Source organism: Trichosurus vulpecula, chromosome 4 (genome assembly GCF_011100635.1).
Source record: "Trichosurus vulpecula isolate mTriVul1 chromosome 4, mTriVul1.pri, whole genome shotgun sequence".
Classification (NCBI taxonomy): Eukaryota; Metazoa; Chordata; class Mammalia; order Diprotodontia; family Phalangeridae; genus Trichosurus; species Trichosurus vulpecula.
The window spans coordinates 409,033,263-409,059,343 of record NC_050576.1 but is presented as its reverse complement, the minus strand read 5'-3'; positions in this window follow the sequence as shown (position 1 = coordinate 409,059,343).

Here is a 26,081-nt window from a genome sequence, read left to right as displayed (position 1 = left end):
GAGAATATGATTTGATGTACCCCAAGATGAAGCTGATCATCTGTTCTGTCTTATATGTATTTTCTCTTAATACTTAAATAAATTTGTATAGATCCTCTATTTTTACATCTTCTACACAGCCCAATGCATATTTCTCCCACATCCTTTCAGGGAACCATCCCTAATAACAAATAATTTTTAAAAAAAGAAAGAAAAAATATCAGCAAACCTAATCAGCATATTAAAAACAATCTGATATTAAATGCAGAATTCAGCACCCTTAGGCCTACCTCTGCAAAGAAGGAAGGGAGATGATCTTATATCTTTTTTTTTGGAGACAAAAATATCCATTATAATTTCTGACCAATCACTTTCAATTATTTTGTCCTTTGTTCTATTTCCATTGTGGTAATAATTTTGCATAGTTTTCCTGCTTCTGCTTGCTTCAATTTATATCAGTTCATATGCTTTCCCATGCTTATCTGTTTTCATTATATCACTTCTTACAAAACAAAATTATTATATTACATTCATATACCATAATTTACTTTGAGTTCAAATTTGGCCTCAGACACTTACTAGCTATGTGACTCTGGGCAAGTCATTTAATCCAGTTTGCCTCAGTTTCCTCATCTATAAAATGAGCTGGAGAAGAAAATGGGAAACCACTCCAGTATCTTTACCAAGGAAGCCCCAAATGAGGTTGCACAGAATTGGACAAAACTAAAAAAAATGACTGAACAATAATAAATCTTCAAATTGATAGACATGTACCTAGTTCTTTGCTACTACAAAATGTGCTGCTGTAAATATTTTGATATTTTGGGGGCATTTATTATTACCATTCACCTCCTTGGGAAGTATATCCCTAGCAATGGAATCTACAGGTCAAAATGTATGCACATTTCAGTTACTTTCTCTGTGTAAATACAAATTGCTTTACCGAATGGTTGGACCAACAAACAGTGATTTTTCTATTACCCCTTTAACACTGTCTACTCCCTACTTTTTTCATCATCAGTAATTTTCTGTATAAGGAAAGAAGGAAGGACAGAAGAAAGGAAGCAGGAAAGGGAGCAAGGAAGAAGGAAGGAAAGAAGGGATATGTGGAAGAACAGCTTTAATGTATACCTCTTTTTTTCCTTATGGTAAATATACACATATACATTAATGCAGCCAATTGAACCTTTCAGTCTCCAGTCTCCCTCTCTTTGCACAGGTTGTCCCCTATACCTTAAATGCATACCTTCCTCATCTCTGTTTTTTGGAATGTTTTCTAGCTTCTTTGAAGGCTCAGCTCATGTCACTTGATTACATTAAGCTTTTCTTGATCCCTACTCCCCAGTGGTTAATGGCCTTCTTTCTCTAATTACCATTCATACTCATCTGTTTGTGTGTTGTTTGTCTTACAGAGAGTTAGATCTTTGAGTGTAGGAGCTAGTTTTCCTTTCCTAGGGCAGTAGGTGCACATTGTGACCATTTAATAAAAATACTTGTTGAATTCAATTCAATTCCAGAGAGAGTTTGAGGATACCTATTAATTTAAATACCTGTACTTGGGGTGAGATCTTTCCTTTATGTCTCAAATGGAGTTATGTCTCTAAGGAGCCCAATATAATTATGGTCTTTCATTATATTGTTTGGCTCAATATTTTACATGTTTCTTAATTATATAAAGAACATAGGATTTTTAAGCTTGCTATGAAATATCCACAGTGTCAAGATAGTTGTAATCATATACATGATTCAAATTGAATGTTTGGTATGCATATCAAATGTATATACATAACATACTAATGTATTTACATAACTTTTAATGCTAAAGACTTTTAAATTCTTTGTTCTATACTTTAAAATTTTCATAATATCTGAAAGTGTGGAGGACAGGAAATGTTATCCATTATTTTGTTAAATAATGGCTGTTATTTATTTCTACATATAGGACAGTGATTAAATTTTATGATTGGTATCAATCATAGTAGTTGAGTTATATTGAGGACTGTAGTAGCTGATTATAAAAGTTTTGCAGGCAGTTTCAATTTTTAAAATATGCTTTTGCAATTTTCTTTCACTTGTGTAATAGTTTTATTAGCAACTCCCATGAATTATGCAATTTAGGAAGGAGTTTCTAGAAAAAATATTTTTAGATCTGACTTTAGATTTGAAATATGTATTTATTAACATCTTAAACCAACCAAAATCATTTAATTAATAATGACTTTCATCATTAGAAATAATCTCCATGTTGGGGAGGGGACAAAATAAAATCCAGTGCTCTCCCCCACCCCCAAAATGATGTTCTATGACCAAGACATTTCCTGGAAATTTTCTGCCCATAGAAATTTTTTTATGACCAGGCTCTGAACCCTTGATAGACCCTTAGCTATACTGACACAAAAGGTGTCACTTTAATGAAGTTTTAAACAAAGTCATGCCAATGACTCCCATTTTCAAATGTTGCAAGTGCATATAGAGTCTTTGAATTAAGAAGGATAATTTTTACATTTTTCTTACAATGTCTTGATAATATTCCCAGGATATGCTAATTCTTATAGCAAAAGCACTATTTTCAGCTAAAGTTCATTGTGAAAGGCTTCATTGATGCTGCACTCTGTCCTTATGATGTGCCTACCCTCTCTGGCACTACCACAAATCATCTGTTAATGAGGTGTCTGGCTGCTTGTGTCACATACAGTGGGTACATATTCAACCTCAAAGATATATGCAAAGGTAGATGTGACACTAGTTCTAGAAAATGTGCACTGTCAAAGGCAATGCAAGCATATTAACAGTGCTGGATTGTTCTGGGCTGTGCTCACCACCACCACCCCCTCCCAACCTCCTCAACATTTAAAAACATAGCAAGCTAGATCTTGGCTCTATATTGCCAATTTCATAGATGTATTAATTCTTTCAGGAGAGTTGATGCCTGGTTCTCACATTGGGATGGTTGTTATGGTTCTCTAGCACCTCTCAACACTATCAACACACTCAATTTGCTTCTCAATATTGCCTTTCCTGTGCTCCTCTTGGTCCCAAAATATCACCCTGTCCTGTCAACCTATCTTCTGACTTCTAGTAACCATAGAGCATGGCTCAGTTAATAATCTAATCATTTTTAGTCAAATGAATGGAGAAAAGGGAAATAAGTTAACATAGTTTTCCCCCTTCCCTTATCTCTAGCCTTGAAATACTGTACCTCCACCTTAAAAAGGGGGGTAATAAAAATCTAAACAACTCATTTCTATAGCAGATTAATGTTTACAAAGTGCTTTCTCAACAATACCCTTGTGAGATAAGCAGTATGGTGTTATTTCCATTTTCCAGAGGAAGAAACCAAGGATCATAGAAGTGAGGTGATTTGCTCACCCAGGTTGTTGAGGAGGGGAACATGACATGTGGTAAAATGTCCATTAGACTAGCAAATGAAAGTTTGGGGATTTAGTCTAGTGCTGCCATGTACTACCAATGTGATCTTCAATAAATCATTTGATCCTCCTGAAACTGTTTATTTATGTTGAACTAGACAAAGACTAACCCATATCTATCTATCCCCATTTGCCCTCCCAAAAACAAAAGACAATTATTGTAGATCAAGGAAATCAAGATTCACTTCCTTTGATTGAAAAACAAAATTAGAACCATTTTACTATATCATTAAAATGATTTAGACAGGAGACCTGGAAGGTTGTCTATACAAGTATTTGAAAAGGACCAGGTTATGAAGGGTTTTAAAAGCCAAATGAATGATTTTCTATTTTATCCTGGAAATAATGAACACTTGATGGAGTTTACTGAACAGGCAGGTGACATGGTCAGAAGTGCAATTTAGCAATTTGACAGCAGAATTGAGGATGAAATGAAGTGGAGAGAGGCTTGAGAGAGGGAGACCAATAGGAAGGATAGTGCAATAGTCTACATATGATTTGATAAGGACCTGGTCCAAGGTGATGGCAGTGACAGAGGAGAGAATGGAATGTATCTGAGACATAACACAAAGATAGAAAGGACTTGCAACAAGTTGGATGTGGGGAATTGGATAAAGTGAGGAATCGGTGATATTTATTTCGAGATCTTGGGTGGCTGGAATAGTGGTGGTACTCTCCATATTAACGAGGAACTTAGGAAAAAGGGAGAGTTTAGCAGTAGAGATATTAATAAGGATGAGGATTAATTGAAGGGCATTAGATTTGCTGATTAAGAGATCATTGATAACTTTGGAGAGAACAGTTTCAGTTGTATGCTGAGGTTGGAAGCCAGACTAAAGAGAGTTAAGAAGAGAATAAGAGGAAAGGAATCAGAAGTATTGATTATAGATGAACTTTTCATAGAGTTTAGCCAGTAAAGGGAATAGAGTTCTAAGATGTCAAAGATAACAAGGATGGATAGATCAAGTGATGTGTTTCTGAGCATATAGGAAACATGGGAACATCTGTAGGGAGTAGGGAAGCAACCAGAGAGGTTGAAGATAAGTGAGAGAATGATATGATAGAGGGAGCAATTTGCTAGAGAAGATGTGATGGAATGAGATCACTTGTGTATGTAGTGGAGTTTTTGCTGGCAAAGAGAAGAGCCACTTCTTAATATGAGATGGGGTTGAAGGAGAAAACAGTAGTGGAAGATATCAGAATGGCATGAGGTGAGGAAGAGGGCTAAGAGATAGCTCTCAGAAAATGACCTGAGCTTTTTCAGTGAAATGTGAGGCAACATTCTTTGCTGAGAGAGTCGGGGGAGAGGAAACCATGGGATGCTTGAAGAGGGATGAAAAAGTGAAAAGATGTTAGGTTAAGTGACACAGTGAATTGATTTGAGAGGTATGAAAATATTGTCTTGCTTTAGTGATGGCACAGTTGAAATTATATAACAACTTTATAGTGAATCCACTTACACAATTTTGTGATTTTTCTCTTGCTTAATTTGGCAGTATATGAATAGGATCAATATAGTGAATGGCAGTAGCAATCTAAGCCTGAAGCTTGGCCAGGCAAGATCTTTGATAGGATAAAGGGTCAAGGGATTCAAGCAAAGGGTGCAGTATTGACTTGAACTGATTTGTTAGGGATTCAAGATGGGGAAAGGAAGAAAGTGTACCTAGTGTAGGAGTGATGGCCTGGGGAAGGACTAAATGACGTGGGACTTAGAGGTTATGGTGAGGACAAAAACAGAAGATATAAGGTAGAGGGAGAGGTGGAATGACAACAGACTGTGATCAGTTAAAGGAATTTCAAAGTTCCCAACCATGGAAGTGGAACTCTTGTGAACAATGGCAGATCCATATGTAGCTGAAGTGGGGTGGAATATGCCATTGGAAATGGGTAACTTGAGAAAACTGGGAGGTTAAAAGTACCTATATATGTTAGAAGTCAATTAATATGAGGGCAGGAGTTAGGTAGAAGAGAAAGACTGTGAGCTAGGCAAAAATTTGTTGAGGAAGGAAGAACAGTGGACTAAGGGAGAGTAGACAATAGATTCTAGAATAACGTTTGGGTGAGAAATATGGATTGAATTAATTTTAAAGGAGGAGAGGTTATTGAGTGATGGTCATAGAGGGAGAGCCTTTAAATCATAATAAATCTCAAGGAATATCCCAATTCCCTAACCATGACCAGTGAACCTGGGTGTGTAAGCAAAAGTACAACCAATGGTGGAAAGAATCATCAAGGAAACTGTCATCAGGAGGAATGCAAAGAGATGTCAGGAAAGGAAAAAGGGGAAGAAAAGTTTGAAATGAAAGCTGCTTTGTTACCTGGGGAACAAGTATTTCAGAGAGCAGTGGAAGGAGCAGGTAGCCTCAGAGTGGTACATTGCAAAGTTGGGTTGGGTGAAGTGGATATAAAGGAGAGGGAAAGGGGAATGGAAAATGGGGTTTATGCAATGACAGTCAGCATTCAGAATCACTGTGATGGTGAGAATATGATGTGAATATGTTCATTATTGATGAATGAGTTCAGGTAGGTTATCTTTTTCCATAAGAGATCATTCTCTGAGTGGAATAGTCCCAGGGCATCAGAAAGGTGTGTGTAGCTTAAAATGTTGTGTGGAAAATAGCAGCAAGATGAGACCTGGGTTCAAGGTAAATTTAAGTGTGGATTTATTGGCCAAGCACGCGACTACCTGGAGTTCATACTCAAAGTACACTAAATCAGGCAGTCCCGAACTGAGGAACTACAATGCTTATAAAGGCAAAAACCACAATTACACAATGAGGGAGGGTCTCTAGCAGAAGCAATGATGTACAGAAGCAAAGATCAGCCATTGGTTGGCTCCATAGCTCAGAGCTAATTTGGGAATATGGCGCAAGGATTCAGAGGTGCGACAATCCTGTGACAAGGGGGTCCCTCTTAGGTCATGATCAGTTTCCTATAACTGGGTGGAGGGTGCAGGGTGGAATTTCCCAGAAAATACCCCTTACTTGATCAGCTATGGTCTGGGTGTAGGACCTAGCTTGGTCAGCAGAATAGTTGTACCATAACCCAGGGTGTGGGCACCCTATTTGGTAACAGGGGGGTTTCTCCTTAAGATAAACTTATACCCTACCCTGAAACTGCTCCTTGCATATAATTCTGATGTAGAAAGAATATACAGAATGCTGAATCAGGAGAAAGGTGGGTTCAGGGGACTAGCCTTGGGCAATCTACCCAGAACTATGCCTTAAGCTGTTTCAAGCCATTTCAGGGTGCAGGGCAGAGACAAAGACAAGAATGTAAAGGGAATTAATGGTGGGCTCAAAGGGGATTAATGGTGGGCTTCAATTTGAGTGTTACAAAATCTTGGTAGGGAGCTCCTACATAGGGGCAAGAAAATGGCTACACAATTGTAGGAAGCAGGAAAGTATTAGTGTAGCACAATGGAATATTTATCCATGAAAGCTAGGAAGCTCCCTCTTAGCCTTAGGAACTTATAAATCCACTTTTGGATCACAAGACCAAGACCTCCATCTGGAGGACAAGACATTTTCTCTCATCCTTTTAAACCTCTTAAATCTCTTCAAGATAGGAACTATAAGAGATGAAACAATTTCAATCATCTTCATGCTCTAGGACACCAAGAAGTCAAATAAGATAACAAATTAATCATCTTACAGTAGAGAAGACTAATCCCTACCCCCTACTTCACTCACTCAGCTCCTTTTCTCCTAGTACCCTTCTGTCATGTGAGAAGAGTTGACCAATAGGCTTGAAATATAACATAATTCTACTATTCCCTCTCCCCAGTTCAAGGGAAAACCAAAAGGCAGAAACTTGCTTTGGATGGGATTTGGAGCATAGCAATGTTCTGTGTTGGAGGGTGCTCAGTCAAAGAACTGAGGAACAAAGAGAATTGCAGAAGGGCGTGTGTGAGTGTGAATGTGTGTATGTGTGTGGCATTCAGCTAAACATTAGAGAAGGGGCTCAGCATCTAGCTGGGGCTTCAGAAATCAACTGTGGCAGAGACTGAGACTGGTAAAACATGAATTACCCAGCATGGGAGCAGACTGAATGCTTTGGGGTCCAACCTCTACCCCTCAAGGAAATTACAGGGGAAGGAATCACAAAGTGAATAATAGAGGAAAATAAAGGGGGAAAATGAGCCCTGAAGAGAGTTACACAAAATGTAAATTTCATGAATGGTACATATATGGAATAAAAGCCTTTTAGTAACCTTGATTTAAGAGTTTATTCTTTGGCTACATGAAATCTTAAAATTGAAGCTAATTTTCCCTATGGGCATTATATGCTCAAGGGGAGAGTATATTTTGATTTGCTAGGATATTTCTGTTACAACTGTCCTTGCAATTCCTGCCTAGAAAATTCTTTTTTATTAAAAACAAACAAAAAACTCCCAACAAATTAATTGTGTCTGGCTAATTGTCAATGGAAATATACTAGTGGGACTCAGGAGTGGCAGTGTTAGAAACTCTACCCCTTAGGGTTAGCTCCATTGGTCTGTGGAAAATAATAGTAAATCCCTGGCTGGTGACTCATTTATTCCAAGAGGAATTTGCCCTGAAGGGAGTTCTATACCATAATAGGTAAGGAGACTGAGTTTTTGTGAGATGTTTTATTTTATTTTATTTTTTATAAATGATGAGATACCTGAGAGCTAAATTTATTTAGAAAATGAAATTGTAAGGAACCAATTTTTTTTTGCAATATTAGATATATGAAAATATAGAATTACTATTTTGTTATACCTGGTTATTTTTTATATGTTTGTTTTTTTAAAAAAAATCACCAAATTCAGTTAGTATTCCCTCTTCCACACATATTCTATTTGCTGTCTGAATATGGCAATATAAAGGAAAAGAAATTTAAAGAATAGTAAAAAATTATTAATAATTTCTTGATAATCTGATGAACATATTAGAAAAAAAATTTAAGTCACCTCATTTTATTATTCTGTTTGGTACATCTTTTCTATGCTCTTGTGAATGAAAAGAATCTGGATGGGGGGGGAATGAAAGACTTGCAAAATGGGCTGAAGACCAACATCTTGCTAACAATGACATATGTTGACAATTTTTTTGCTAGGAGATTTAAACAAAGTTAAAATGCTTGCCCAGAGCTGAAAAGCATATAAAAATACCCAGTGAATTTAACAAAAATATTGACAAAGGGGTCAGACCTAGTATTAATTTAAATGAAGAATGTCTTTTTTTCTATTTCTACCTAATATCTGTCTGTTGTTATCAAACCAATTGTTCACTACTTTGCTGACATCTCAGATTGTATGTATCACATAGAAAGAAACAGCACTTTTTAGAGATGAATATTACATCAAGAAAAAAATATGTTACTTTCAACAAGAAAAGAAAATAGAACCTAAAAAGCATTGGTTTGCAGATTTGAAAAAAAAAATAGACATTTTTTCTTTCCTGAACAACTTTTTTAAATGTGCACAGAAAGTTATTCAAAAGCTTTATCTTGTTAGATGAATACTATCTAGTCTTGGATAGTTGATTATGAATCCTAATTTTCAAAATGCTTTGTAAACATTAAAATACTATATAAATGATTACAATTATTATCATTAATTATATTGCTATTATTTTTCTTACATTCTCATTCATGTGAGCTTTCAATATTTCTAAAGCAGGTATATATGGTCCTGATTCCTTACTGTCCTGTTGATGGCAGTCCTTTGTTCTAGTGTTGATGTCTCATTGATAGAGTATAAATTTTTATTTTCCTGTTTCTTTCTTATGTTAAAATGGGATAATTATTGTAGCATTCATGATAGGCATAAATTTGACTTGTCTTGAATATTTGTTACCCATTCATGCTACATTCATGATGATTAATAGTTGATAATTTATGGTTAGATACTAAACTTGAACTATATCCTGGTTTTTAGACTACAGGCTGGAGGGAGAATTGATCAAATTCAATAATTCAATCCAACAAATATTTATTAAGTACCAACTATGTACCAGGCACTGTTCTAAGTGCTGGAGATACAAAAAGAGGCAAAAGACAGTTCCTGCCTTCAAGGAACTTACAATCCAATGGAAGGAGAGAAGGGATACAAACAGCTATAGATTGGCTTCTCTAGAAGGAGGCCTACATTTTTGAGGAACCATCCCGCCTTCCAGATAATCATATGATCCCACTAGAGTGCGATGTGCATGAAGGAATTAGCACCAGATGAAGAGAATCAAGTAGAAGAATCTAAGGTGCAGCAGGAGACAGAGTTATAAGATAGTTTAGCAAACTTGGACTTTGTTCTTCATGGATACTTTGACATACTAGGCAGATCTAGGTGGAGAACGATAGGATTTTTACATAAAATAGGATGGTTTGTTATTTCCAGAAAATACCCCATGTGCCCTCATAGATGAGACCTGAGCAAGGCCCACTGAACCTATTAGTATACAAAAGAAGGCATGTAGAAGAAGCCTACAAGAAGGGAAAGGAGGGGCATATTCTTATTCTTTATGGTTTCAGACATGAGTTATTTGTATTTTTTGGTTGCACTCATAGTTCATTCTATATTTAACATCTTATTAGTCAGAATCTTTCCATGGGCTTTTATTCCTTGGTATGGACTTTGTCCAATTCTGATGTTCATAGTCCAGATGTCATCCTAGGTTGGAACCTGAGTCAAAGATAGTATGGTTATTGAGAAGCCTCCACAGACAGAACCTTGTCTGCATAAACCTAGAGCTTTGATTTTAGGCCACAGATTACAGGCTCTATTCCAGGTTAGTACAAACCACAAACAAAAATCTTTCTTTGAAATTCCAATGAAACATATTTTCTTTTCAATCTTAAATCATAGTATTAGAGCTTAAGAAGCACTAGAAAATACTCAACCCCTTGTTTTCAAGGTCTGGAAGTGAAGGAAACGAAGTGAGCTAGGTTGTGGCAGAGCTAGATGATGACAGCCCAGGTCTTCTTCCTCTTCATACAATGCTCTCTCCATTATACCACATGGACACAGCTTCTCATCCCTCTTTATTAAATCACCAAAAATGATGGCTATGAAACCTGGACCCTTATAAATATTTTAGACAGTTGTAACTTAGGATACTTACAGATGACCTGAAAGATTATTTAATACCAACCCCTCATTTTCCATATGAGGAAGAAATTGAAGCTGAGAGAAATGAACTTGTCCAAAGTTAAAAGGTGGTAAGCAGGAAATTCAGAATTTGAACCCGTGACCCCTGTGATTTACTTTTCCTACTCCATGCCTAACTAAAAATATCCTTGAGTACACAAAGTTACTTCTTTCAATATATCATTTTTAATGGAAAAATGCTACCAGAGAGAGGTATTATCTCATCCCTTCTGCAAGAGAAACAATAAATCTTAGTCATGATTATAGATGCGTAAGTAGCTTTTATTTTTGTCACATTACTAATCTGACACATTTCCAATCATCTTCCACTGAGGATTTGGTAAAGTTTATGAGTTTGATATGTCCCCAACTTCTAGTCTGCCATTATGGCTCATTTGTTTCACAGTATCCATTCCTTGCATGGCTTAATGGAGCCATAGGGTTACAAGAAGCACAGTGTAAGGAGCATTGATTTAGACAAAAGTATCTCCTTCCCTACTCAGCATCTGTTTTGATTTTGAATTCTGTTGAAGACCATTCAATCTTCAATATCATAATTATTTAAGAACCTAATTTCTTGCTGAACTAAAGAAAAACAGAAATGATATATGAATGTCTCAATCCATATTAAACAGGATCTGACTAATGATGATCCTTCATCCTTTTGTTGTTGTTGTTTTCAGTTCAGCTACACGTAGAGAAACCCTAGCTTCTAACTGTGTATCTCCACTGGACTACATTTAAAAGCAAATAAAAGATCAACTAAAAATGCTTGTAAAGTAATAGCAATATTATTGTCTTTTTATGGGACCACAATCTAGTTCTCTCATAAGGAACAAGATTATTGCCTCATAAAATAGCACAGGAGAGCTACATAGTATTATCACTGTAGTTGTCCAATTGTGATATTACTTCATGACTTCGTGAAAAAAATGTGTGTAATAACTATGAATATAAAAATAAAAATGTATTGGATTTTTGGCTTTTGCCATGTCAAACAAAGAGAAGTGAAAACAAAAGAGAGAAGTTAAAAACCTGGAGAAAATAAAGGAAGCAGAACAATAAAAAAAAGCTCAGAATCATAAATCACAGCAATGGACACACATACCTGTGACTATAATATATTTACAAGGTAATGGTCCAAAAAGTTGAATTGCCAGATTGATAGGAAAGAGAGATTCTAGAGAAATCAATAAATTATATATACAGTATGGTATGATGAAGATTCAGACCAAGTGAATTGTAAACCCAGTAAAGTCATTAAACTGCTATGTGGCTTTGAGAAAGACACCTTATGTTGTTAGTTCTCGGTTTCTACATCAGTAAAATAGAAATAATAGATATGTTTCTTTTTTGGGGATGGGATGGTCAGGCTCAGATGGGGTAAGATACACATACGTGAATATAAATTATTATTATTATTATTATTATTATTATTTTGTGGTGCTAATGTGATCAAAGATCTTCCCCACCCATTTCATAGACTTCAGGTGGAGCTAGTTTAGGGAAGCTTGATTAGGAGAGGCCTGTTTGTGGGAAGGCTCATTTGCTAAGGAGGTGCTAAGCCTCAGGCCTATACCCTTTTGCTAAGTAGGTGTAAAGCCCTAGGGCCCTAAACAGGGTATATATATCCTGAGGGTACCCACTAAGCTCAGAGTAGAGAGGGCTGCAAAGAAGACAAAACTTCAAGATGAAAAGAGAACTGAGAGACTGAGAACTGGAAGAGATGGAGAGACAGAGAGAAAACTGGAAGGGATTTGAGAACTGCAAGGTCTTTCAGAATTTAGGGAGCAGAGGATGCAGGCAAGCAGACAGGATTTGTGGGTGAGTGTTTATGGAAAGGCTCTAGCAGAGGTGAAGGTTACAGGATGGCTTGGCTCCTTGCTGTGACACTGTGTTTTAATCTCCTTGCTGTTACATTGGGGTGGACTTACTGGTTTTGGGATACAATTACTGCTATATCAAATGGAGGTTATTAGTTTTAGGATTTGATCCTCTGGTGTCTGAATAAATGTTTAACTTCTTCTCCCTTCTATACAGAGTGTCTCTTATACTTTGTGATTCTGAACTATACAGGTATATTCATGGTCACCATAGATATTATGAATCTTGCCTTACTGATACATATGACCACCAAAATAATTTACAGTGTCAATATATTTTCTTGAATTCAACCAAAGACCAACATCTTGATTAGAAATAGTGCACAGATTCTTTATTGATGGATTTCAGAAAGAGATAATTTTAAAGTAGACTGAAAAGACTAGATTTAACATGACAGATTTTAAAAAGACATCACAATCAGGTATTAGCAAGTCCAAAATGATCAATGTATTATAGATAAATAGATAGGCAGATAGACAAGCTAGATACTTTGACATTGATTTCTAGTCATTTAGTCATTTATTTATTTCTAGTAATTTGTAAAAAAATAATTACATCTTAGTAGGTTCAGATTCCACAAGTATAAACATAAGTATAAATACATTTTTAGGAGAGAATATATCTGTCAAGTAAGTTGTGGTAAATAGGTTAAATCAATTTAATAACCACTTAAATCCTTGATAGATAGAGAATAAAATGGACAGTGTTGCCTAGTGGAGAGAAGGTAGGCCTTAAAAGCAAAATATCTAGGCTCAAGTTTGGCCAAAGACATGCTGGCTAGGTGACCTTGGACTAGTCACTTATTCTCCTGTGCCCTAGGCAACTCTCTAAGGTTATAGATTGCAGAGAAGGGGCAAATTTGAATAGGTAGAAGGATTTTGCATATCTGGGAGTTCTCTATATCAATGTAATAGCATATTTAGTCTTAACTGTATACAAAGATAAAAACACATGGGGGCAGCTAAGTGGTGCGGTGTGTAGAGCACTGGCCCTGGACTCAGGAGGACCAGACTTTAAATCTGGCCTCAGACACTTGACACATGTACTAGCTGTGTGACCTTGGGCAAGTCACAACCCCAATTGCCCTGACAAAAAAACCAAAAAACAAAAAAACAACCAAAAAAAAGATAAAAACACATGAAACAAGCTTTGTCTTCAAGGAGGTTACAATCCACTATGGGATGTGCACACTTAGGTATAAATGTGAATATAATAAGTGTATAGAAGATATGAAAGTGAACATGAAAGATTCCAGGCAGAAGAGATCACCTGTAGCTTGAAGAATCAAGAGGATTAGAGGAGGTGGCAACTGAACCAGGAATTGAAGAAAGAGAACAATTTCAACAGACAAAAATGGAGTAGGAGTGTATGGAGTAGCATAAGTGTATGGAGACAGAAGATAGGTCAAACAACATAGTTTTGCTAAAGCATAGTGTGTAAGGACAGATAGTATAAGGTAAGATTGAAAAGACAAGTGAGAATCCCACTGTGGACTGCTTTGAATGCGAAGCTAAGGAATTTGATTGATTATGATACCATGATTTGACAACTAAAAATATTTTCAAGATCCTACTGTGCTTCCTTTAACATATGTATTTGTGTGTGGTCTAAAATCTCTGTCTATTTTATATAGGTGGTAATTAGAAAATTTAAGGATGCAAATTATTTTCTATCAAACAAGTCTTTTTTTTTAAATTTTTTTTTATTTTTAGTTTAAAACACATGGTTCTACATAATTTTGAGATCCAGATTTTCTCCCCTCCCTCCCCAAGATGGCATGGAATATCTCATAACTACCATGTATAACTTCACATTGAATTAATTTATACACTAGTCAAGTTATGGAGAAGAACCATGACCAACGAAGTGAATCATGAGAAAGAAGAGACAGAACCAAAAAAAAAAAAACCCAAAACAAAAACAAAAGAGAAGAAAAAAGGTGAGCATGAAGTGCACCTCAATCTGCACTCAAACCCCACAGTTCCTTCTCTGGATGAAGATAGCACTCTCCATCGTGAGCCCCCTGGAGATGTCCTTGTACCTTACGTTGCTGAGAAGAGCGAAGTATGTCAGGGTTGGTCCTCACAGAATCCATATATCTGTGGTTGTGTACAATGCTCTCCCGGCTCTGCTCCGCTCACTCAGCATTACATCGTGTAGGTTTTTCCAGATCGCTTCGAAGTCCACATCATCCCCATTTCCTATGGCACAATAGTATTCCATTACCTTCACATACCACAGCTTGTTCAGCCATTCCCCAATTGATGGGGATCCCTTTGATTTCCATTTCTTTGCTACCACAAAAAGAGCCGCTATAAATATCCTTGTACATATGGGTCCTTTTCCCGCTTGTGTGATTTCTTTGGGATACAACCCTAGAAGTGGTATTGCTGGGTCAAAGGGTATGAACATTTTTATAGCCCTTTGGGCATAGCTCCAAATTGCTCTCCAAAATGGCTGGATCAGCTCACAACTCCACCAGCAATGTAACAACGTTCCAATTTTGCCACATCCTCTCCAGCATTTGTTGTCCTCCTGTTTTGTTATTTTAGCCAATCTGACAGGAGAGATGTGGTATCTGAGAGTTGTTTTGATTTGCATTTCTCTAATCAGTAGTGATCCAGAGCATTTTTTCATATGCCTATAGATAGCTTTAATTTCTTCCTCTGAAAACTGCCTGTTCATATCCTTTGACCATTTCTCAATTGGGGAATGGCTTGTATTCTATATATTTGGCTCAGTTCCCTGTATATTTTAGAAATGAGGCCTTTATCAGAGAGACTAGTTGCAAAGATTTTCTCCCAATTTTCTGCTTCCCTCCTAATTCTTGTTGTATTGGCTTTTTTTGTACAAAAACCTTTCAATTTAACATGATCAAAATTATCTATTTTGCATTTTGTAATGCTCTCTATCTCTTGTTGGGTCATGAATTCTTTACTTTTCCATAAATCTGATAAATAAACTATTCCTTGCTTTCCCAAATTACTTATAGTATCAGATTTTACTCCTAAATCATGAACCCATTTTGACTTTATTTTGGTATATGGTGTGAGATATTGGTCTATGCCCAGTTTCTGCCCTACCATTTTCCACTTTTCCCAACAGTTTTTGTGAAATAGTGAATTATTAGCCCAGAAGCTGGCTTCTTTGAGTTTATCAAAGAGTAGATTGCTAAACTTGTTGATTTCTCCTACTTGTGTACCTATCCTATTCCACTGATCAACAACCCTATTTCTTAACCAGTACCAGGCAGTTTTGATGACTGCTGCTCTGTAGTACAGTTTAATATCTGGTATGGCTAGGCCACCTTCTCTAGCATTTCTTTTCATTAATACTCTAGATATTCTAGACCTCTTGTTTTTCCAGATGAATTTTGTTATTATTTTGTCCAGCTCAGTAAAATAATTTTTTGGTAGTTCGATTGGTATGGCACTGAATAGATAGAGTAATTTAGGTAAGATTGTCATTTTTATTATATTAGCTCGGCCTAACCATGAGCAACTGATATTTTTCCATTGATTTTATTCGCGTGAAAAGTGTGTCATAGTTATGTTCATATAGGCCCTGGGTTTGTCTTGGCAAATAGACTCCCAAATATTTTATAGTGTCTATAGTAACTTTGGATGGAATTTCTCTTTCTATCTCCTGCTGTTGGGCTTTGTCAGTAATGTATAGGAATGCTGAGGATTTATGTGGGTTTATTTTATATCCTGCAACTTTGCTAAAGTTGTTTATTATTTCAAGTAGTTTTTTACTTGATTCTCTAGGGTTCTCTAAATAAATCATCATATCATCTGCAAAAAGTGATAATTTAGTTTCTTCTTTTCCTATTCTAATTCCTTCAATTTCTTTTTCTCCTCTTATTGCTATAGCTAAAGTTTCTAGTACCAAATTGAATAATAGGGGTGATAATGGACATCCTTGTTTCACCCCTGATCTTATTGGGAATGCATCTAGCTTATCCCTGTTACAGATAATGCTTGTCAATGGTTTTAGGTGGATGCTATTTATAATTTTAAGGAAGGTTGCACTTATTCCTATGCTTTCTAGTGTTTTTAATAGGAATGGGTGTTGTACTTTGTCAAAGGCTTTTTCTGCGTCTATTGAGATGATCATATGGTTTCTGCTAGTTTTGTTGTTGATATAGTCAATTATTCTGATAGTTTTCCTAATATTGAACCAGCCTTGCATTCCTGGAATAAATCCTACCTGGTCATAGTGTATTATTCTCATGATGAGTTGCTGCAATCTTTTTGCTAATATTTTATTTAAAATTTTTGCATCAATATTCATTAGAGAAATTGGTCTATAATTTTCTTTCTCTGTTTTGACTCTACCTGGTTTGGGTATTAGTACCATATTTGTCTCATAAAAACAATTTGGTGGGACTCCACCTATTTTCCCAAATAGTTTACAAAGTATAGGAATTAGTTATTCTTTAAATGTTTGATAGAATTCACATGTAAAACCATCTGGCCCTGGAGATTTTTTCCTAGGGAGTTCATTGATGGCATGCTCAATTTCTTTTCCTGAGATGGGGTTATTAAGAAATTTTGCTTCCTTTTCTGTTAACCTGGGCAGTTTATGTTTTTGTAGATATTCATCCATATCTCTAAGGTTGTCAAATTTATGGGCATACAGTTGGGCAAAATAATTCCTAATTGTTGTTTTGATTTCCTCTTCATTAGAGGTGACCTCACCCTTTTCATTTTTCATACTGGTAATTTGATTTTCTTCTTTCTTTTTTTTAATCAAATTGGCCAAAGGTTTATCAATTTTATTGGTTTTTTCATAAAACCAGCTCTTTGTTTTATTTATTAATTCAATAGTTTTCTTGGTTTCAATTTTATTAATCTCTCCTTTGATTTTCAGTATTTCTAATTTGGTATTTAATTGGGGGTTTTCAATTTGCTCTTTTTCTAGCTTTTCAGCTGTATGCCCAGATCATTGATCTCCTTTTTCCCTATTTTATTCATGTAGGCATTTAGGGATATAAAACTTCCCCTAAGAACTGCTTTTGCTGCATCCCATAAGTTTTGGTATGTTGTTTCATTATTGTCATTCTCTTGAATGAAGTTATTAATTGTTTCTCTGATTTTTTCTTTGGCCCACTCATTCTTTAGAATTAAATTATTTAGTTTCCAATTAGTTTTTAGCTTATTTTTCCACGGTTCTTTATTTAAAATGATTCTGATTGCATCATGATCTGAAAAGGATGCTTTGGCTACTTCTGCTTTTCTGCACTGGATTGTGAAGTTTTTATGCCCTAGTACATGGTCAATTTTCGAGTATGTGCCATGTACTTTTGAGAAGAAAGTATATTCCTTTTAATCCCCATTCAGTTTTCTCCAGAGGTCTATCATATGTGCCTTTTCTAAAATTCTGTTTACCTCCTTAACTTTTTTTCTTATTTATTTTGAGGTTAGATTTATCAAGTTCAGAAAGGGGGAGGTTGAGGTCTCCCAATATTATAGTTTTGCTGTCTATTTCTTCCTGTAAGTCCCTTAACCTCTCCTCTAAGAATTTGTATGCCTTACCACTTGGTGCATATATGTTAAGCAATGATATTGCTTCATTGTTTATGGTGCCTTTTAGCAGGATGTAGTGTCTTTCCTTATCTCTTTTAATTAAATCTATCTTTACTTTTGCTTTGTCTGAGATTAGGATTGCTACACCTGCTTTTTTTACTTTAGCTGAGGCACAATATATTTTACTCCAGCCTTTTACCTTTACCCTATGTGTATCCCCCTGTTTCAAATGCGTTTCTTGTAAACAGCATATTGTAGGATTATGGTTTTTAAATCATTCTGCTATCTGCTTCTGTTTTATGAGAATGTTCATCCCCTGCACGTTCAGAGTTATCATTTCTATCTGTGTCTTTTTCTCCATCCTATTTCCCATTTATGCTTTTATTTCTCCCTTTCCCCTTCTCATCCTCAACAAAGTTTTGCTTTTGACCGCCGCCTTCCTCAGTTTACCCTCCTTCTTTATTCCCCTCCCTTATCTTACCATTTCCCACTTGCTACTTCTCCTCTCCCTTCTGACCACCCCCCTCCCTTTTTCCCCCCTTCCCCTCCTACTTCCCGTAGGACAAGTTAGATTTCTAAACTTATCAGGGTATGTTATTCCCTTCTTGAACTAGATCAGATGACAGTAAAGCACAAATACTGCTCTTCTCCCTCCCTTCTTTCCCTCTACTATAATATGTTTTTGTGCCACTTCATTTGGTGTAATTTACCCTTTTCTACTACCTCCTTACCGCTCCTCTCATAGCCCTCCCTTTATATCTCTTACTTATATTTTATATCTTTACATCAGTTAATTTGTACAGGCATTCACAACCTATGTATATCCCTTTCAATTGTCATAATAGCTGTATCATTCTCAAGACTGACTTATATATGTGTGTGTATATATATATATATATATATATATATATATATATATATATAACATACATATATATAATATATATATATAATGTGTATATATATATATATATATATATATATATATATATATATAATCCCACATAAAGATCTAAACAACCTGCCCTTATTGGTTAATAAGGGTTGTGGGGTTTTTTCCCCAAGTTACCTTTTTATGTCTCTCTTTAGTTTTGTATTTGGAGATCAAATTTTCCATTGAGTACTGGCCTTTTCATCAGGAAGGTCTGGAATTCCCTTATTTCATTGAATGTCCATCACCTTGCCTGAAAAATTATGCTTAGTTTTGCTGGGTAGTTGATCCTTGGTTGCAGTCCCAGCTCCTTTGCCCTTTGGAATATAATATTCCAATTTCTCCTGTCTTTTAATGTGGAAGCTGAGAGATCCTGCGTGATCCTGACTGTAGTTCCACGATATTTGAATTGCTTCTTTTTGGCTGCTTGCAGTATTTTCTCCTTGAGTTTGTAGTTCTGAAATTTGGCTATGATATTTCTTGCTGTTTTCAGTTTGGGATCTCTTTCAGGGGGTGATCGGTGAATTCTTTCAATGACTATTTTGCCCTCGGGTTCTAGGACCTCTGGGCAGTTGTCTTTGATAATTTCTTCGAAGATACTGTCAAGGCTCCTTTTTTCATCGTGGATTTCCAGTAGACCAATAACTCTTAAATTGTCTCTCCTGGATCTATTTTCCAGGTCAGTTGTTTTCCCAATCAGGTATTTCACATTTTTTTTCTATTTTTTCATTCTTAACGTTTTGCTTTACTACTTCCTGGTGCCTTATAGATTCATTAGCTTCCACTTGCTCAACTCTAATTTTTATTGAGTTAGTGTTTTCATTTTGCTTTTGAGTCTCCTTTTCCAATTGTTTAATTTTACCTCTCAGGGTGTCATTTTCTCTCTTTAGATTCTGTATCTCTGTAGCCATTTCACCAATCTCATTCTTTAGGGACTTGATTTCGTCTTCTTTTAGCTCCCTAATTTGGTTTTTAAAATCCTCCTTTAGCTCTTCCAGCAATGCTTTTTGGGCTGGAGATCAGTTCATATTACCTTTTGAGGTATCAGACACGTCTATAGTGTCATTGCCATCCTCTTCTATTTTGATATTTTGATCCTGCCTGTCTCCATAAAAAGAATCTATTGTGCTCAGTTTTTTTTTTTGTATTCTTCTTCATGTTTGTTGTTTTGCCTTTTCCTGGCGTTACCACGAATTTCTATCTTTGGGCCTCAGGGCTCTCTGTCCCAGCTTTCTTATTCTGGGGGTTTAAATTGAAGGATGCAAATTATTTTCCATCAAACAAGTCTTTTAAAAATGTATTTATCATCAGTTCCATGACTTGATTAGCCCATCTGAGCAGGAGCCATGTTACATCTATATTTGTCTAACCTTTAGCTCTACCTTGCATTTCTAAGTTTTAAACAGAAGTTGCACGACTGAATGAAACATCCTGAATTTTACAGAAATATCTCAGTTTTGTAAGTCATGATATTGAGCCCTGTATTTGGTGTCAAGTAGCCTGTCTTCAAATCCTTTTTTCAGCTACTTACTCCCTCTGACTTTGGACAAGCCCATTTTCCTTTTCTGTAGCTGGTTGGAGAAAAATCTTTTGGACTTGCCAAGACAGGGTTAAATTTTCAGTGTGAGCATTTGCACCTCAGAAATCAGAAAATGCTAAAAATCAGGTCTTGATTTCTTGTTTTGTTGATCATTAAGACAGTGATGGAGAACATGTCAATAATTCAGATTAAACTAAAAAGTGATTACTTTTTTTTCTTTCAGAAAGCCAGTTGTTAAATCATCTACCAACACATCACTGAAAATGCAAATCTTGTACTAGATGTTCTTTTAAGTTCCCTTTGAATACTAAATCCTGTGATCCCCTGTGACCTTGCTTTACATTTTCATTCTGCTACTTATTAATATGTAATTTTGGACAAATCACAATCTCTTTGAACCTGATTCTTCATTGGGAAATTTAGAATAATAATATTTGTACTACCTGCCTCATAGTGTTGTTGTAGAGAACAAATGAAATATTACATGTATTTATTTTATAAATATTTTATACCATCTTGTAACCCATTAAGAGCTATATAAATATCAGCTATATTCATTATTATTTATTAACATAATAGCTCATTCAACACTTTCAAATAAAAAACTCCTTTGAGCAATGTACAAAATCTAACTTCAATTAAGCTCATCAAATATTTATTGAAAGTCTATTGTATGTGTTCCAGGCACTGTGCTAGGCACTATGAATTTAAAAAAAAAAAGACCAAAAAAAAAAAAAAAAGAAAATCCTCCCTGCTCTCGAATTAAGCAAACTAGCATTTTGATTTTGTAATTAAAGTATAAACTGAAAGATAAATAATTTACAAAGTGTTATTTTCTTCCTCAACTGGAGTCACCAATCTATACACTAAATATAATAGAGAAAGGACAATTATATAAGTAGTTAATATTTCCCAAATATTTTATCAAATAACAAAATTTACAGGTCAGTCTCTTGACTAAAAATAGTACCTGGGTAATTGGGTGATTAGCTGAATGACTATATAGTTTCCATAGACTGTACCTGTCCATCCTAGGCTCCATGGGAAAAATTCACAGCTACAGACAGCTTTGAAAATCAAACTGGACATAATATGTTTATTCCTCACGCCCCAGTGAGGTTTACGCCTGCTTCCATTGTGGGCATGGTGCTGATTAAATGCAGGTCTTGGCAATGTCAGCTTCAAAAACAGCATTCTAGCTGGTTTCTAGCATTAAGTTTGCAGACTCTCAGATGCAGTAACTGAAGAGTTCCAATGTTATAGCTATATACAGTGTTTTTACCAAGTGGTTGGCTGTCCTTTGTGAAATGACAAAATGGTTCTTCAAACTCACAAATATTGACCTATAAGCTCTGAAAATAAAAGAAATATAAAAGACCATTTATACTGTGAAGTAACTCATGGTCTAATGGAGAATATAATATACAAACAACTATTCACAAATAAGCTATATACTGAATAAATTGGATTTAAAAAGTTTTTAAAAGCATGCTTAGATCTTCATTCAGACTCCATCAGTTCTTTCTCTGGAAGGGCATATTTTTTTTCATCAAAAATCCTTCAGAATTGTCTTGGATCATTGTATTGCTGATACTAGCTAAGTTAATGCAAGTTGATAATTGTACAATATTGCTGTTACTATGTACAATGTTCTCCTGGTTCTGCTCACTCTACTTTGGATCTGTTCATGTAAGCCTTCCCAGGTTTCCCTGAAAGCTTCCTGCTTGCCGGTTCTTATAGCACAATAGTATCACAATCAAATATCACTAGTTTAGCCATTCTGCAACTGATGGATATCCGCCTCAACTTCCAATTCTTTGCCATCACAAAAAGAGCTGCTACAAATATTTTTGGACATATAAGTTATTCCCCCTCCCCTTTTTAAATCTCTCTTGGATACAGACGTGGTAGTGGTATTACCGGGTCAAATGGTGTGCATAGTTTTATAGTCCTTTGGAAAAAGTTCCAAATTGCTCTCCAGAACTGTTGGATCACTTCACAACCTCCACCAATAGTGCATGTGTCCCGATTTTCACATACCCTCTCTAATATTTGTCATTTTCTTTTTCTGTCATATTAGCAAATCTGATAGTTGTGAGGTGGCACCTCAGAGTTGTTTTAATTTGCATTTTTCTAATCAATAGTGGATTAGGATTTTTTCATGACTACAGATAGCTTTGGTTTTTCCAGAGATTGGATTTGAACCAAGGTTTTCTAACTCCGAAGAGAGTGCTCTTTTCATTACACAACAGTGCTTCTACAGAAAGACATTCTAAATCCTCCAATTTAGAGAATGTTAATTCTTCCTCAGAACAGTATTATTACCCTGAACCCAGCAGCTTTTATATCCAAGTCTTTCAAATTCTTTAGCAACCTTTAGCTTAGTCTTTGAAAGGGAAAGAACAGATAAATGAATGTATAGAATGAGATCTCCCAAGTAGCAGAAGTTCTTGTTATAGTAGCCTGCTTAGCAAAATCAGAAAAAAAAAATGTTAACGTCAAAAACTAGTCCATAATTTCTTTGAAACTCTTGACAGGACTGAATATACTGTATGCGACCAACATTCAGCTATATTTAAATGCATAACATGAAAACATTTTCCTATGACAATTGGGACTAAAATAGGGCACGGTGAATTGGTAATGGTGTTTTTACTTAGAGTCACAATGTAAAATCCTTAACTGTGATAAAAATTCTTTGAAAGCTGATACTAAGCTTTTACCTTGGAGGAGTTAATTAAATATTTTATTTTTTAAAATGATTGCACATGTCACTCTGAATCACAATTTTTAATTACGTGTACTTTTGATCTCATAATTCAACTTCAAAGAAGAGGGAACCTAATACTGAAAGCAAAATTTGCTATTTGGTTGTGTGATTTCTAAACAAACATATAATGAATTTTAAAAAGAAACTTTCAAGGTGTCTAAGTTAAAATATAAAGAAAATAAGTAATCCTTTCCCTCTTGGAGCTGGGGATATGTATTTATAAGACAAGAAGAAAATTGAAATATTTTAAAGAGAAATTCAGTGAATACAATATTGCTCCTAATTATTTTCAATGTTATAGAGTGATTACAAAAACTACATCTTTCTGTTTGTATGTGATTCATAAGATTTTCAGAATTTAGAGAAACAAATTTTTACCTAAGTACTCCTTTGGCTGTATTCTATAAATGACTGTTGTCATTCTCTTTAATGAAATTATTGATTGTTTCTATAATTTATTCTTTGACCCACTTATTCTTTAAGATTAGATTAGTTTGCAATTAACTTTTAATCTATTTTCACTGCCTTTTGTTGAATGTAATTTTTATTGCATTATGACCCAAAAAGACTACATTTAATATTTCTGTCTTTCTGCATTTGATTTTCAGGTTTTAATGCCCTAATGCATGATCAAGTTTTGTGTAGGTGCCATGTGCTGTTGAGAAAAAAAAATGTATTCCCTTCTGTTCCCATTAAGTTTTTTCCAAAGGTCTATCATATCTAACTTTTCTAATGTTCTATTTATTTTCTAAGTTTCTTCTTTATTTTTGGTTGGATTTATTAAGTTCTGAGAAGGGAGAGTTGAGGTCCTCCACTAATATAGTTTTTTTCCATCTATTTCTTTCTGTATCTCAACTCTTTTAAGAATTTAGATGCTATGCCACTTGATGCATATGTGTTTAGTATCATCTCTGGTATCTTTTAGCAAAATGTAGTTTTCTTCCTTATCTCTTTTAATTAGATCTATTTTTTGCTTTTGCTTTGTCAGAGATCAGTATTGCTACCCCTGATTTTTTTTTTAAATTTCAGCTGAAACATAATAGATTCTGCTCCAGACCCTTACTTTTACTCTGTATGTGTCTCTCTGCAACAAGTGTGTTTCTTGTAAATGACATATTGCAGGATTCTGGTTTTTGATCCACTCTACTATCTGCTTCTGTTTTATGGGAACATTTCTTTTTCTATTTTCTTTTTCCAAGCTGTTGACTCTTTTTTCATAATTCTCTTGGATCACTCTCATTTCTTTTCCCAATTTTTCTTCCACCTCTCATGATTTTAAGCTCTCTTTTTAGCTCTCCCATGAGTTCTTTCTGGGCTTGAGACAACTTCCTGTTTTTCTTTGGGGTTTTGTCCATAGGTGTTTTGCCTCTTCTGAGTTGTGTCTTGATTTTCCCTGTTACCATAATAACTTCCTACGGTCAGATTCTTTTTTGTTGTTTTTTGCTCATCTTTGTTTTTTGGCCTTTTTTGTTTCTTTTAAATTTGAGCTCTGCTCCCAGGGTGCAAGGGGCACTGTCTCAGGCCTCTTCTACCAGAGTCTAAAGGCCCTGGCTGTTTATCTCATGCTGCGCTGAGGATCACAGGGCACCCTTGTGTCTGGTATTGTGTTGAGGGGTTCAGTTGGGGAGTGGCTGGCACTGCTGGAGGCCACAGGTGTCTGGCAGCTTACCTGGTGCTGAACTGTGGTGCTAGTGCTGGTGTCTATCATATTCTGAGGCTAGCAGTGTGTTTCTGTATTTCTCAGGTGCTACACAAATGCACATGGAGGTCTGGCTGAAGTTGCTCGTTTGCTTAGGGTTATGTTGAAGCATGTGGCAGTTCTCAGAGCTGGAGTCTGCCTCTTCTCCTGGCTATGATGAAGCACTTGGGGAGCGGGGTTCTGGTGTTGACATTTGCCTGCTTCACCACACTGGAGCTCAAGATCTCTCGTTGGTTTGTTAAAGTGGGGCTTGCTTCTGGCTTGCTGGGATGCTTCCTCTCCTGGACTATGTTCTTCTTTTACCTGAGTGAGACAAACCTTTCCTGTTGATCTTCCAAGTGTCTTGAGCTAAAAGACTTTTTCAGCCCATCTTTTTGCTGGTTCTGTTGTTCCAGGATTTGCTTTGGGGTGCTATTTTGTGGTTGTTTGGAGGTGAATATGCTTGCTTGGTTCCCAGAAGTCCCATTTAGTGAATTTTAAAAGGAAATTTTCAAGACGCCCAAGTTAAAATGTGAAGAAAATAAACAATCCCTTCCCTCTTGGAGCTATGGGTATATACTCAGAGAAGAAGAAAACAAAAATAACTGTGAAATATTTTAAAGAGAAAGCCAGTGAATCCAATATTGCTCCAAATTATCTTTTAAATTTTATTGTGATAGCAAACAACCACATCTATCTGTTTGTATGTGATTTATAAGATTTTCAGAAAATAAAGCCAATAACTAACCTCGTTTTAAACCTTTATTGCCATAGTCAGAAGAAACCTGGCATAGTGTGTAAGGAGAAGGTCTTGGACTCAGGAAGATCAGGGGATTCTGGCCAAGTCATATATTCTCACAATGGCCTAAGAAACTTCCTAATGCTATCAGTTATTGAGTAATTAGAGTAATTATTTCTCCTTCCATTAGTAGGGGAAGTTTCTTCACTGTCAGAACCTCTTTATACTCTAAAATATTATTTAAGTTTTATTTGTGTCATTTACATCTATTAATACCTACCATAATAGAAATTAAAACTTATAAAATTATAAAATATGTATTAATTCATTTAAAATAACAATAATAAACAATTATATGGTCATGCAAATTGAATGTTTTTATAACATACACATACATATGTATAAGGGTTTTATCATTGTGAAATTTAGAGAACCAATCAAACCATAAAGTCTAAACTTTATGCAATTTTTTTCTAAAGTAAAAGTGGTGTAC